Source organism: Ursus maritimus, assembly GCF_017311325.1.
Source record: "Ursus maritimus isolate PB19 chromosome X unlocalized genomic scaffold, ASM1731132v1 scaffold_X1, whole genome shotgun sequence".
Classification (NCBI taxonomy): domain Eukaryota; kingdom Metazoa; phylum Chordata; class Mammalia; order Carnivora; family Ursidae; genus Ursus; species Ursus maritimus.
Genome location: NW_024423319.1, coordinates 27,072,033 through 27,086,626, shown reverse-complemented (window position 1 = coordinate 27,086,626; position 14,594 = coordinate 27,072,033). Strand labels below are relative to the sequence as shown.

Sequence of the window (14,594 nt, the reverse complement as noted above, 5' to 3'; positions counted from 1 at the left end):
ATTGAACAAGGGAGTGATAAGAGGCACCCCAGTGAAGCCCCTGGGTTCTAGAGATAGTTCTCCTTGCCTCCATTGTGTAGGAGCCACCTAATCCACCTTTGGTAATCAGGATAGACCACCCTGGTTTGTACAGTGACCCCTTGTCTGCCTGTTAGTTAAACAGCGTGAAAAACACAAAATGGCCAGAGGGCAGTGTCAGTTTCCAAAATATCAGAATCCTGACATGTTCCCTCGTGGAAACATATGTCCCTCAGGCATTAGAACCTCTTAACCCACGGAGTCCAAGATGTAGGGATGGGAAGCAAATATTTCTTCAGGGAGAGGGGTCAATCCCGCTTCCACCTCTGGAATCCTGGACCCATACATTCTGTCTACAAGGGAGATGATACAATATATTGGCCCCTGGTTTAAAGTATGTACTAGGTTCTGTAGGACAGTACCCCAAAGTTGCAGGTTATGATGCCATAACTGAGCCTTTGGCAGGAAATGTCACCATTCTATTAAGCCAGTTGTTTCTGGGTGATGAGACATGCGATAAGACCAGTGAATTCCACGGGGACAAGCCCATCGCCACACTTCCTTCATGCTAAACTGAGTTCGTTTGTTGGAAGCAATGTTGGGTGGGATACCATGGTGATGAATCAGGCATTCTGTGAGTCCACATGGTGGTGCTGGCAGAAGCTTTGCAGGCATGAAAAGCAAATGCGTATTCAGAATGTGTATCTATTCCTGTGAAGACAGTCGGTGCCTCCTCCGTGATGGAAGGGGGTTCAGTGTAACCAATCTGCCACCAGATGACTACCTGGTCCCCCACAAGGAATGGTTCCATTTTGGTGCCTCAGCATTTGGTTTCTGCTGATAAGCAGATTGCCAATTCCAACAGACAAATCAGCGGTAATAGACAAATCAGCTTCAGTGAGAGAAGACCCCATATATACACACCATCCCAGCTGCCACAGCCATTTTGTATATGGGTCTACTGAGGAAGCACTAGGGTAGCTGAAGAGGCTAACATCAACAGAAGTTATCTTATCCACCTGATTACCGAGAGCCTCTTCCCCAGTGGATATCCCCAGATGCAATTGTATGGAACACAAATATCTTCACACTTCTGGCCCATTCTAAGAGGCCTATGCATGTACCTCTTTCCTAGGCCTCCTTATCACCAAATTCCTATCTTGTTCTTTCCACATTCTTCACCATCCAGCCAACATATTATCCTCTGCCCCTGAATCAGTCTACATCAGTGTATTAGGCCATTTCTCCTTCCACCAAAGTAGACAACTAGATGTACTACTTGGGAGGATTTTCTTTTACCTCTGTCTCTAGGGGCCATCCCTGAGTGGAGCTGTCAGCCACCTGTGACCCACTTCTGCCAGGTGCCAGCCTACCATGCAAACCCATCTATAAAGCCATAGGCCTACATTTTTTTGCTCTGTCCAATGATTATAGAGAACTCTCCTTGAGGCCATAGGTAGAGGCTGATGGAGAGGCAGCAATATAGTAGGAGCAAGTACCACGTGAGTCTGAGCTAGCTCCTCATTCACTTTTACTTTCCCAGTTTTCTCAGATCTGATTTCATTCGCAGTTTCCATTTAACAGTGGAATGCTGCTGCACATGGCCATTTGATGATTGAGCGGATTAGATAATACCCATTTTCTAATGGCCAGTTCAAGTCACATAGTTTCCTGTTGTCTCATGGTCAATAATTCAGTCACTATCAGGACCTGATAGCAATATAGGCATTGCCTTTAAATGGAAAATATTTGTCAATTAAGGAAAGTCTGGCCTTACTTCAACACCCTAAGAGTCTGTGCTATGAAGCTTCTACTGAGGCTTCGTAGAACACGTACCACAGGTTCAGATTTGTTGCTGAAGCTTTTCTTGCTTCAGATCCCACTCAAAACTGGCAGCCTTACAGGTTACTCAGTAAATGGGTTAGAGCAGCCTACCCAAATATGGTATATGTTGCCTCCTACATCCAGAGAGGTCCACCAAGTATTGGTTTCTTTCTTTGTGGTGGGCTGTACAAGGAAAAACAACTTATCTCTTACTTCAGAAGAGATATTCTGACATTTCCCAGATCACTGGACCCCTGGAAATGTCATCCAGGTAGCAGGCTCCTCAACTTTCACAGGGCTTATCTCCTATCCTCTGGCCATAAGGCATCTAGAATATTTGATTCTTCCTGCCCTTCAGAGTCATTAGCATAATGCCATCAGTGTCACGGACCAGCATTATGCCTGTGGAATAAAAAGACAAGTTCCTTCTGGACTAGATTATGACAGAAAACAGCACACTTTGAGATAGCCCTGAGGTAAGAGAGCAAGTGCAAACTATTTCTGATTATCTCTGCTGATGATAGTTGCTAGGTCAATAGGTGCCAGAGGCTGGATTGATTTACTCCAATAAAGATACCACATTAAGAAACACAGTTGTGACTGGTGTCACAACCTGATTAAATTAGCAATAATTGAAAAGCATTCTCCAAAACTTATATGCCTTTTCCTACAGGCCAAACAGGCAAGTTATATAGGGGCATGTGTTGGAGTCATCACAATTTCATTGTTCAAGTCTTTGGTGGTGGTTCTTATCTCTTCAATTGCCCCAGGAATTTGGTGTTGCTTTGGTTTACTTTCTTGGCAGTAGAGGTGAAAGGGGAGAGGGGTACAGTTCGAGGAGATACTACTTGACCTTTCCTATAATGAGAGCTTTCCCTCCATGGATCTTGAGTCAGAAAAAGAATGTGTGGTGATGCAGCCAGGATGGGTCCAAGTTCCCACTGAAATGAACTCAGACCAAGACCTAATTTATTACCTGACTCCCTAAGTCCGCACTCTGGACATGAACCACAGTGGCACACTGTCCAATAATTAGCATCAATTCAGAGCTGGAATCTTAGAACCCTCAGAAGGTTCCAGATATTTTCTTTACCCTGGTCATGGCCTCCTAGTAAATGACCATAGGCCTCAGTCTGGGGAACATTTGGAAGAAGATTTGCAGTATACATCTGTGATAGCATTGCAGTAAGGTCCTTTCTCAGAGATCTGGCCTCCCCCTTAATCAAGGAGCTCAAAAAAAAAAAAAAAAAAAAGGACCTCCAAATCTGTGAACTGGCTTAGTAGATCTGGGAACAGAGTAAGAGTTCAAGAGTCTGCAAAATTTTTGCCCACCAGACCTAGAATTTTTCTGCTTCTCTATATCACATCTATTTCATTCCTAGGAAAGTTCATAAACAATCGTCCCCTGCAACAGGTGGAGGTTAAAACACTCGATCCTTGTGCTTTATTTCAGTTGCATCCATATTACTTCTGAGAGTTAAGCACCATCACCTGGACTCTACCCTTTAGGACTCCATTATTCCTTTTGAAATCAGGGTGTCCAATTCCATGGAAGCATCTCCCACTATCATCTCCGGCCTACGGAGGCTATTCCATAGAGCTTTTCAGTCATACTGGTGCTCCCCTCACCAATGTATTTCTTTTTTGTTTGTTTAATTCAATTAGCAAACATAAAATACATCATTAGTTTTTGGTGTTGTGTTCAATGATTCATTAGTTGTGTATAACACCCAATATTTTTCTTAATGCTTTAGTGAAGAGTGTCCTCCCAATAGGGTGACCGACTGGTGCAAATTTTCCTGGGACTGTCACAGTTTTAAAACTGAAAATCCCACAACCCAGGAAACCCTACTGCAGTCTTTGTACAAGTAGAGCTAGTGGTAGGCACTGAGAAGATTGCACATCATAGATCCACTTCAACATTCCCTTCTCTTTGGCATTAAGACATATAGGCTATACTGAAATCCAATGATTCTTACGGGAGTGGAGATAATGAACTGTTGTGGGGGTTGGTCCTGAGGAGAATCAGTATTTCCTGTGAGGCAAACACCCCCATGGAAGTCACCAAAAGGTTTCCATGCAGAGGAAGGCTGGTACCATTAGACAAAGGACGTATGACTCCTACTGGCAAGGAAGGTTCAGGGGAAGGTGGAGGCTAAATTTTTCTCAGCTTCATCTGTTTACGCCCAAATATTTCCACTCCGTGTGTTAGGGTCCTATTCTTTCCCCAGGAGAGCCCATCAGTTAACCTCAGAGCTCTAACAAGGTCATACCTTTAGCAGTGCTGCACCTCTACAATGTTTATGATCAGTCCCTGGGCATGATTGTCAGGCATATCTGTCCTACAGTTCCAGGAGAATAAAGACTACTTGAATGGTGACAGTGAGGCTCTTTGATTTTCCACTCTGATCTGTGTTGTGCATTCAAGGCTTTCCATTTGTCCTCTTTTCTGTATAAGCTCTCTACGGTCATCAGAAGCAGTTAGCCCTAGCCACATCCTTTGCAATCATCACTGTCACCATAGGGACTAAGTGCTCTAGCCACTTGATTTCCCAAAGCTTTGCCCTCCACTTGTATTCCATTTGAAGCCACCATCGCTGATAATTTGAGTAATTTCATCCAGCGCATACCACGCATTACAAGTGTCTCATTTTGCCCTAGAAAAGAGGTTGTCGCAGATTGCATTCTTTAGGAAGCCAAAGCTGAAATTGAGTTAGGATGCAAAGCATTTACTGGAGAGTGAAACCTATGAAGCAAATGAGGAGGCGGTAGCACTGGGCAGAGGCAGTACAGGCAGGCAAAACAAACCCAAATCCAAAGTACGTGTTGATTCCATCAAAGACAACTCAGTCTCCCTTCCAAGGTGGAAGGGTTCTAAAGGAATTAAGACCATAAGGTGGCTGGCTAATGTGCCTTTAGCCATCAGCACTATATACAGGACTCACCGTTGGTCTCTGCTGTTGGCTTCGTGGGCACTCAGCAGTGGCAGTAGCTAAACCAGCCTTGGAGAGGTGAAGCCCATGCTGCTGGGCCCACACATTGCCTCCCTCCCTGCCTGCCTGCATAACCACCTATTTGGGGGCCCATGGCACAAGTACTATGGTGGCCAAGGAGAAGGTTTGGCTTACCCACCTGGTTTGTTTTGAATCTACTCTTCAATGGATGCTCTTCAGTGAATATTAATGTGAGACAAAGATATGCATGCCTGGAACCAACCCCAGGAGCCCATCTATGTATCTCTTTTCCAGACATCCTTGCGACTGGTATGGCAGCATTGTTCTTCTATGCCTCCAATGAGCCAGGATACTTGCCATTTTTCAGGATTCACTGTGTATGTCCACATATCAGGTGTCATCTCCCTCCATACAAAAGGAATGCCCAAGGGTACTGCCCATTGGAATAAGTTCCCTTTAGCAGCTAGGAAAGGGGGCAAAAGAAATGGGCAAGCATTTCACAGAAGAGGCCAAATGAACGTAATCAGGAAACGCAAAATAACATCATTTAATGTACATATTATGCCACCAGATTGCTGACACTTCAAATCTCAGTGTCCATATACGAAGTTTTATTGGCATACGGCCATGCTCATTCATTTACATATTGTCTCTGGCTGCCTTCCCACTCCAGGGGCAGAGTTGTGTAGTTGCATCAGACTTTGTGGCCTGCAAAGCCAAAAATGCTGACTGTCAGCCCCTTTTCTAGAGGGTAAAGTTCAAGAAAAATTTAAGTTAAATTAAGGTAAGGTAAACACAGAATTCCCACATTTCTATCTTATTCAGAACATTCTTAGGAGCAGCACAGAGGAAAGAATAGGGAAGAGAGTTAACCTCTGTCTACCTGGAAAAGATCCCTGAAAAGAGAGCCAGGGAGTGCTACCCAAAAAAGAAAAGCAAAGTCAGTGGTTCTCAGACTTGAGTGGGCATCAGAACTATCTGGAAGGCTTCTGAACAACAGACTGCTGGTCCCTACACCCAGGGGTTTTGACTCAGTAGGTGAGACTGGAGAATGTGCCTATCTAACAAGTACCCAGGTGATACTGATGTTGCTGGTCCGCAGACCACACTTTGAGAACTGCTGCCCTAAGAGTTAGAAGTGATTCTGAAACTGAGGCACTCCAGCAACCTGCATCAGAACCACCTAGATCCCCGGCCCCATGGCACTTACGTTCGAGTGGAGAAGCAGTATCATAAACAATTAAACAACGGGCGCCTGGCTGGCTCAGTCAGTACAGCATGCGACTCTTGATCTGGGGGTTGTAAATTCGAGCCCCACATGGGGAAGGAGATTACTTAAAAAAATTAACAATGAAACAAATAGATATATAATGTCATATAAAATAAAGTGGATCATGGGAATGGAGAAAGTGGATCGTGGAATGCTGTTTAAGACAGGGTGGTCAAGTCAGGCCCTCTCTAAGAAGACGACATTGGACTGAGACTTAATGAAAGAGGAGAGCAAGCTATTAATAAGTTAACACTAATGTTAATTAATATCAATATGTTATTATGTGAGGAAGGAGTATTGGAGGCAGAAAGAACAGTCAGTGCAAAGACCATGAGAAGGAATGTGCTTGGTGTGGGTTTCCAGAACAATCCAAGGCCAAGAATTTGACTCTTTGTTCTTTCTGGTTCCTTGTGTTCTTCCTTCCCAAGGGCAATAAGCTTCAGTTTATTTTCTATCACACAAATAGGGTCATACAATACATGCTGTTCTGCAACTTGCATCTTCCCTTAGTGATAAATAATGAACATCTTTTCATGTCCCTGCATTTAAGATCGGTCTCATTGTTTACAAAGGCTGAATATTCTTTTGTAGACTGTACCAGGGGTTTACTCTCTAAAAATCAACAATTTGTATAACCAGTTTCCTATAGATGAACAGTTAGATTGCTTCCATTTCTTGGCTATGTCCCAGAAAATGCTATAGTAAGCTTTTTCTCTATGTGTGCGTGTGTTTGTGTCTGCGTACTTGTTCATGCATTCCTTTATGCACTAAAAATTTACTGAGCTGCTACTATATGTTAGGTACCTTGTTATATGCTGAAAATACAATGGTGAGCGAAACAGGTATGGTTCTTGCTCTCATGGCATATAGGATCTACTAGGGGAAAAGTCACACAAGAAATATGTAATTACAAACTTCAAGAAGTGCTAGCAAGGTATGGCAGACACTGTTGTCCAACTAATCCAACTCCCACTCTCAAGCCTCCTTCCAGCTAGAATTTTGGCCAATGAGACAAAACTGGGTCGTGGTAGGCAAATCATGGTCCCCTCAATTACATCCTAATCCCCAGAACCTGTGCATATGTTGGGTTACACACAAAGAACTAAGGTTGCAGATGGAATTAAGCTCACTAATCAGTTAACTTTAGAAGAGGGAGCGTAAGCACTGGGTGTAAGTAACGAATCACTAAGTTCTACTCCTGAAACCATTATTACACTATATGTTAACTAACTAAAATTTAAATAAAACTGTGAAACAAAAAAAAAAAAAAGAAGAAGAAGAAGAAGAGGGAGCGTATCCTGGATTATCCAGGTGGGCCCAATGTCATCACAAAGATCCTTAAATGTGGCAGACGGAGGGCCAAAAAGTCAGAGATGTGATGACAACAAGCAGAAGTCACAGTGATGTGATTGCTGGCTGTGAAGATGGAAGGGGGCCAGCAGTCAAGGAATGTAGGCACCTTCTGGAAGATGGAAAAGGCAAGGAAACCAGTACTCCCTTAGAGCCCAGAGAAGGAAGGCAACCCTACCGACACTGTGATTTTAGCCTAGCAAAACCACTTCAGACTTCTGACATCCAGAACTGTAAGGGGATAAGTTTGTGTTGCTTTAAGCCACTACATTCACGGAGCTTTGTTCTAGCAGCAGAGGAAACTCATGCATGGATTCCTTGGGAAAACTGTTGCTTTCCTGACACAAGTATCATCCCTTCCTCTTCTTCCTTATTCTTGTCTTGAATGTGGAGCCGTAGAAGTCATCCAGTGACACTGAGGGAAAGGCCAAGAGAACTGCGTAGCCATCAGCCTTGATATTGTTGAGCTACTGAAGAAATGCCAGCAGCCCCTGACTTCCAGCATTCTAGTTCTGTGAGGGGAAAAAAAAACAAAACAAAAACCATAGACCCCACTTTTCATCTCTTGTAGTTTATCCAGTTACATGCAGACAAAAACATCTCTGAGTGACAAGTAGGTATAAATGGCTATGAGGGAACATCACATATCACAGACACCTAACTTGATCATGAAATGTGTGCATNGGGGGGGGGGGGGGGAGGGTGTGCCTGGGTGGCTCAGTTGGTTAAGTACCTGCCTTCGGCTCAGGTCGTGATCCCAGGGTCCTGGGATAAGACTCTCACCTACGCTGGATTGGGATAGGATACAAATGGAGAGACATGCACTGGTTCATTCAATAGCTCTAGCACTTGAAAGATGAAAACTTTGAGAATCAGGGAGTTGGTTTGCTCTTGTCAATGACCACAGAAACCCTAAAGAAAGCAAATGACAGGTTTGGTCAGCCAATTATTAAGTCAAGGAACAGTAAGGAAGCAGAAGGCCTTCATGGGAACTTTATCTTTTCTCATTCCTTCCAGAAAGGGGCAGTCTAGGCTAAAAATCAGTTCCAGATTTGCTTGTGAGAGCAATAGAGTTACATGGGAGGAGGATGCTTGTCTCCCACCTCAGCGTATTTCTTTTAGGGACAATTCTTAGTATGGTCCCAGCAGAGAAATACCATTTCTGGTAGGAGATAAAAGAGATTATTCATTGAATAGTTGTAGGACTTAGTGAATATGTACTTGATGGAATCGAGAGAATAAACCTGGGAATGGATCTTGAGGGTGTTGGACCAGGGAAGAATATAAAACTGGATATGGAAGAGTTTTTGACATTGGAACATTCTCCCATGACTCAGGATTTCATATCCTGGCAGGGATACCTGGAATCAGTCCTAGTATGCTGCTGGAATGGCGCCTTGAATCTTGGAAACAACAAAGCCTATATAGTAAATGAAGTGGAGTTGTTGGAATTGCCTTGACAGAGTACTGAATGAAGGGTCAAAAAGCTCAGAGGGGTGGGCAAATTAGAATGGTTTCCTTATGTAAGACCAGAAAGCACACTATTTGATGGTGCCCCCTGGAAGGGCCCAGAGGACACTTTTTGTATTAAGGCGACAAGGAATGTGTTACTGGCATTGCTGAAAAGCTCCATGGTGGTTGTCTTCTATGGGTCAGGGTTCATGGTAGGGGAGACTACTATGTAATGTAGGCTCCTTGGTGTCAATGGGGATAATAGGATTCTAGAATAGGCCAGGTGGCAGCAGTTAACTGTCAGAGTCAAGAAAACTGTAATAATCATTATAGATACCAAGTCTGGAATAGCAAATATGGGGCTTTGACCTGCAAGGATCTGTAGAGATGGCTAGTAAACTATGGCATTCCTAGGAACAATACAGATGGTAAGCTGTATCAGTTCACTTGGGGCGCCATAACAATATACCAGACTTAGTAGCTTAAACAACAGAAATTTATTTCCTCACAGTTCTAGAAGCTAGAAGTCCAAGGTCAAATTGTTGGCAGGTCGCTTTCTTCCGAGGCCTCTCTCCTTGGCTTGAAGATGGCTGCCTTCTCACTGTGTCCTCACATGGTTGCCCATCAGTCTGTGTATTGTCTGTGTCCTAATTTATTCTTCGTATAAGGACACCAGTCCTATTGGATTTGAGCCCACCCAAATGACCTCATTCTACCTTAATTACCTCCTCAAAGGCCCTATCTCCAAATATGTCACATTCTAAGATACTAAGGGTTAGGACTTCAATATATGAATTTTTGGGGGGGACACAATTCAGCTCATAACAGAAACCAGCAAGAGTTTCTTGTAAAACTAAAAAAATAAAGATAAACAAATCAAGACTACTTGAGCAGTAGACTGTCAGTTGCCACAGTGGAAAAATCACGATCATTTGTCGAGTTTCCATCCCTGAGCAGGTTCTCAGACCCAGAACCGATCAAGTGAAGAAAGGCCAAGTCCGCTTGAGGAAGGACCCTGCAAAGCCACAGCAAATACATACAGTTACGATTCCAGCAACTCTGCCTCCACAGGACCTAGGCCATTCATCAGTGTGACTGTAAAGCAAGGGGGAAGAAATAACCATATTTTGTGGACCTGAGGTCAGGGAACCTAGAGCACCATCATGGGGCCCTCTGTTACAGTGGGATGTCTGGACACTTGGTAGGAAATGGAGTCTTGGCCCACATCTTACAGTGAAGCCAATGGATCCACATCCATTCTGTGGTCATTTCTCTGGTCCTTCAGTGTATTATTGGAAGAGACATATTCAGCAGTTAGAAGAACCCTCAAATTGTTCCCTCACCTAACAAATAAAAGCCATGATGACAGAAATGGCTAAGTGGAAGCCTCTGAAACTCCTTCAAGCCAGCCAAAAAGAGAAGTGATGCCATACCCTGACAGGACTGGCAGGGAAGAGTGCCAGCTTCCTCACCTCCTGCCCAGGTGAGACAACCTTGAGGTGTGTTCCACGACCACCTAGAGATCCCCAGGAGCCCTGAGACCCAAATGCCCAGAACCATACCTGCTCACTAATGCACTTTGCATTGCTTTCCTTCTTTCCCTGCCTCACTTTTCTATTTCCCTGCCGATGCTTACCACCTCCCAAATAGACTACTTGTACTCAAAGCCTTGCCTCAGTGTCTCACTGTGAGGAAACACAACCCAACCCATCACTTCTCTGGCCTCTGTTCATACTGAAAAATCCACATATGGAGGGGTTTTGTTGCCATTGTTGTTGGTTGTTACCCCCCCCAAAAAAACTCATGCCATACACACTGTTCTGCAATAACCTTTTTTTTCATTTTATGAGGCTTTATGGAAATTCTTCAGACCAATAAATTATATTTCTAATTCATATTTTAATAGCTGTGTCAAATTCCATAATATGGATATCCATGTCTACTCTCCTACTGCTAAACATTCAGGTAGTTTCCAGATTTGCCTCCACAAACAATGCTGCCATAAGCATTCTTAGACATATAACCTAATGAACCAGTACTTCTTTTTTTTTTTTTAAAGATTTTATTTATTTATTTATTTGACAGAGATAGAGACAGCCAGCGAGAGAGGGAACACAAGCAGGGGGAGTGGGACAGGAAGAAGCAGGCTCCCAGCGGAGGAGCCTGATATGGGGCTCGATCCCAGAACGCTGGGATCACGCCCAGAGCCGAAGGCAGACGCTTAACCGCTGTGCCACCCAGGCGCCCCTGAACCAGTACTTCTATTTATATAGGATAGACTCTGAAATTAAGGATTGCTAATCAAAACGTACGTGTATTTTCACTGACAAAAATTTGCCTTCAGGGGCGCCTGCCTGGCTCAGTTGGAAGAGCATGCAACTCTTGATCTTGGGGTCATGAGTTCAAGCCCCACGTTGGGTGTAGAGATTACTAAAACTAAAATAAAATTGAATAAACTTTTAAAAACTCCTTTAAAATAATCTACCTTCAGGGGCGCCTGGGTGGCACAGTCAGTTAAGCATCCAACTCTTGGTTTCAGCTCAGGTCATGATCTCAGGGTCGTGAGATTGAGCCCCACGTCAGGCTCCGTGCTCGGTGGGGAGTCTGCTTGAGATTCTCTCCCACTCCCTGTGCCCCTCCCCCTGCTTGCTTTCTCTAAATAAATCAATAATATCTTCCCCAAAAATCCACAATGATGAAGGTAGGTCAAAGGGACAGTGGAGCCAAACTCAAAGAGCTCCTGATAGCCAAAGCTGGAACAACTTAAGTAACAAGAAAAAGCAGTGTTAGATATAAGGATAAAATATATATCCATAGAGTCATACTGTTATAAATAAATGATTATATAAAGAAATAGAGGGGAAGAGATAAATCTCCCACTAAGAAGAATTCCAAATAATTTATGTATACACTCTGCCCTCAAGGAGGTGCATCATAACCCCCCGCTACTTAAGTGTGGACTGTGCATTGTGGCATCCTTCCAAAGAGTAGAGTATAGGCGGGGCGGGGGGCAATTCTCCAGTAGAGAAGACTGGCAAATGCTACCTCAAACAGGTGAGCAAGGTTAATAGGAACAACGACGTTACTTTGATAATATATCTTCTTTGCTAATATGTGATGACATGGCATGTTATCTCTGTGGTGTCTTCTTCAAAATCCATTAACACTAGTCTAGTATTGAGAAGAAAACCCTCAACTGAGGAACATACTACAAAATACCTGACGAGTATTCTTCAAAGTGGTCAAGATGATGAAAACCACGGAAAGTCTGGGAAACTGTCACAATCAAAAAGAGCCCAGTGAAGTAAAATGTAATGTGGTATCCTGGATGGGATCCTGGAACAGAAAAAGGACATTAGGGTAAAACTAAGGAAATCTAAATAAAGTGTGGACTTTAGTTGATGAAAATGAATCCATACTGCTTTATTACAAACAAATTATGACAAATGTACCATCAACATTAATATAAGATGTTAATAAAAGAAACTGGATGTGAGGAATATGGAAACTCTATACTATCTTTGCTATTTTTCTGTAAATCTAAAATTGTTTCAAAATAATTTTATTAAAAAATAATTGAATATATATGAATAAGTTTATTTCTGGATTCTAAAATAATTTTATTAAAAAATTGTTCATTCATCTAAATTCTATTTCTGATACAGTATGATATAGGGGCATGACTGTTTTCTTTCATGTGGATAGCCAATTGTGCCAACAACAGTTTATCAAACAATTGAATTAAAGTGCCACTTTTGTTATCTATTTTTTTTTGTTATCTATTATTTTACAATGCATATTTGGATTTTGTTTCTGGACAATTTTATTTCACTGATCAAGTTTCTATCTTGTATAGGTACCATACAGGAATCAACACGTTTTGATTATGGTGATTCTATGGTGCCTTTAATATCTGGTAAAATATACTTGCAACTAATCTCACAAAGGACCAATTTCCGTAACATATAAAGAGTCACAATAAAACCAAGAAAATGAGCGACAACCCAGTAGAATAATGGGCAAAGAATATGAGCATACAGTTCACAAAACATAAATATAAATGGCTCTTCAATGTATGAAAACATGTTCAAACTTCATCATAATTAGAAAAATGTGAAATGAAACCACACTTCACAGATAGGCCAAGACCAAAAAGGTTAATAAAATGCTATTTTTGTGAGAATGCAGGGAAACACCCACTTTCATACATTGTTGGTAGGAATATAAATTGATACAACTTATATGGAGAGCAGTTTGGCACCATCTACAAGCGTTTAAAATGTACATGCTGCTTGACTCAGAAATTCTATGTCTAGAAATACATCCTACATATATAGTTGGGAATATACAAATCACACATACAATGCTATTCATTGAAACACTGTAATAGAAGGAGATTGGCAAGGTATTTTATTTTATTTTATTTTTTATTTTTTTTTAAAGATTTTATTTATTTATTCGACAGAGATAGAGACAGCCAGCGAGAGAGGGAACACAAGCAGGGGGAGTGGGAGAGGAAGAAGCAGGCTCATAGCGGAGGAGCCTGATGTGGGGCTCAATCCCATAACGCCGGGATCACGCCCTGAGCCGAAGGCAGGCGCTTAACCGCTGTGCCACCCAGGCGCCCCGACAAAAATTTAAAATACTTAGGAATGAGGGGTGCCTGGCTGGCTCAGTAAGTGGAGCATGCAACTCTTGATCTTGGGGTTGTGAGTTTGATCCCCGCATTGGGGTATTTTATTTAAATAAATAAAACTTAAAAAAATACTTAGGAATGAGTGGAAGAGGAAATATACAAAATTTACATGAAGAACAGTATAGCTTCTTTTTGAAGAACATAAAATAAGATCTGAAGAGGGGTGCCTGGCTGACTCAGTCAGTGGAGCCTACAACTCTTGCTCTCAGAGTCGTGAGTTTGAGTCCCATGTTGGGTGGAGAGATTACTTTAAAAAAAAGATCTGAAGAAATGGAAAGGACATAATATCATAAGAACAGTAATCTTCCCCAAATGACAAATATAATGCAATTTAAATACGACTCTTATAAAAGTCTCATTATTTAACCATAAATATTAATATTTTATTTATTCTTTTAAATGAATTAAGTAGTCATATGGTTCAAGCTCAGAAGTTACCAAGAGGCATGCAGCTCTCTTCACCCCTCCCCCACCCCTCCCCCAGCCACTCAGTTATCTTCTGCATAGACAATTTAGGTCACAAGTGTCTCCCATTTACTTTCAGAGATATTTGAATCATTTTTTGCACAATATTCACACTGTTCTTCATATTGCTTATTTTAACAGTGTAACTCTGAGATGTTCCTAAAGAGCTTGCTTCTTGTTCCTTTGCGTATACAGAATTTCATTTTAGGGGTATACCATTATTTAACTAGTTCTCTGTGATAGACTTTAATATTTATTTTTTATTTTATTTTTTGATGGACTTTAATATTTATTTATTTATTTATTTATTTTTTAAAGATTTTATTTATTTATTTGACAGAGACAGAGACAGCCAGCGAGAGAGGGAACACAAGCAGGGGGAGTGGGAGAAGAAGAAGCAGGCTCATAGCGGAGGAGCCCAATGTGGGGCTCGATCCCATAACGCCGGGATCACGCCCTGAGCCGAAGGCAGACACTCAACCACTGTGCTGCCCAGGCGCCCCTGGACTTTAATATTTAAAATACCTTGTCAGGGGCGCCTGGGTGGCACAGCGGTTAAGCGCCT

General features: G+C 42.3%; 1 long non-coding RNA gene across 3 annotated transcripts in view; it reads right to left on the bottom strand.

Moving 5' to 3' along the window:
- Positions 1 to 8,165: 8,165 nt before the first annotated feature.
- LOC103680227 overlaps positions 8,166 to 14,594 on the bottom strand; it is a 77,304-nt gene continuing 70,875 nt past the window's right edge. For all 3 annotated transcript variants that reach the window (XR_005834504.1, XR_005834503.1, XR_573082.2), the window contains exons 5-6: positions 12,088 to 12,204; positions 8,166 to 9,883 (exon numbers count right to left, since the gene is read on the bottom strand). This is a non-coding gene — a long non-coding RNA (uncharacterized LOC103680227). The remainder of the gene's footprint in view (positions 9,884 to 12,087; positions 12,205 to 14,594) is intronic.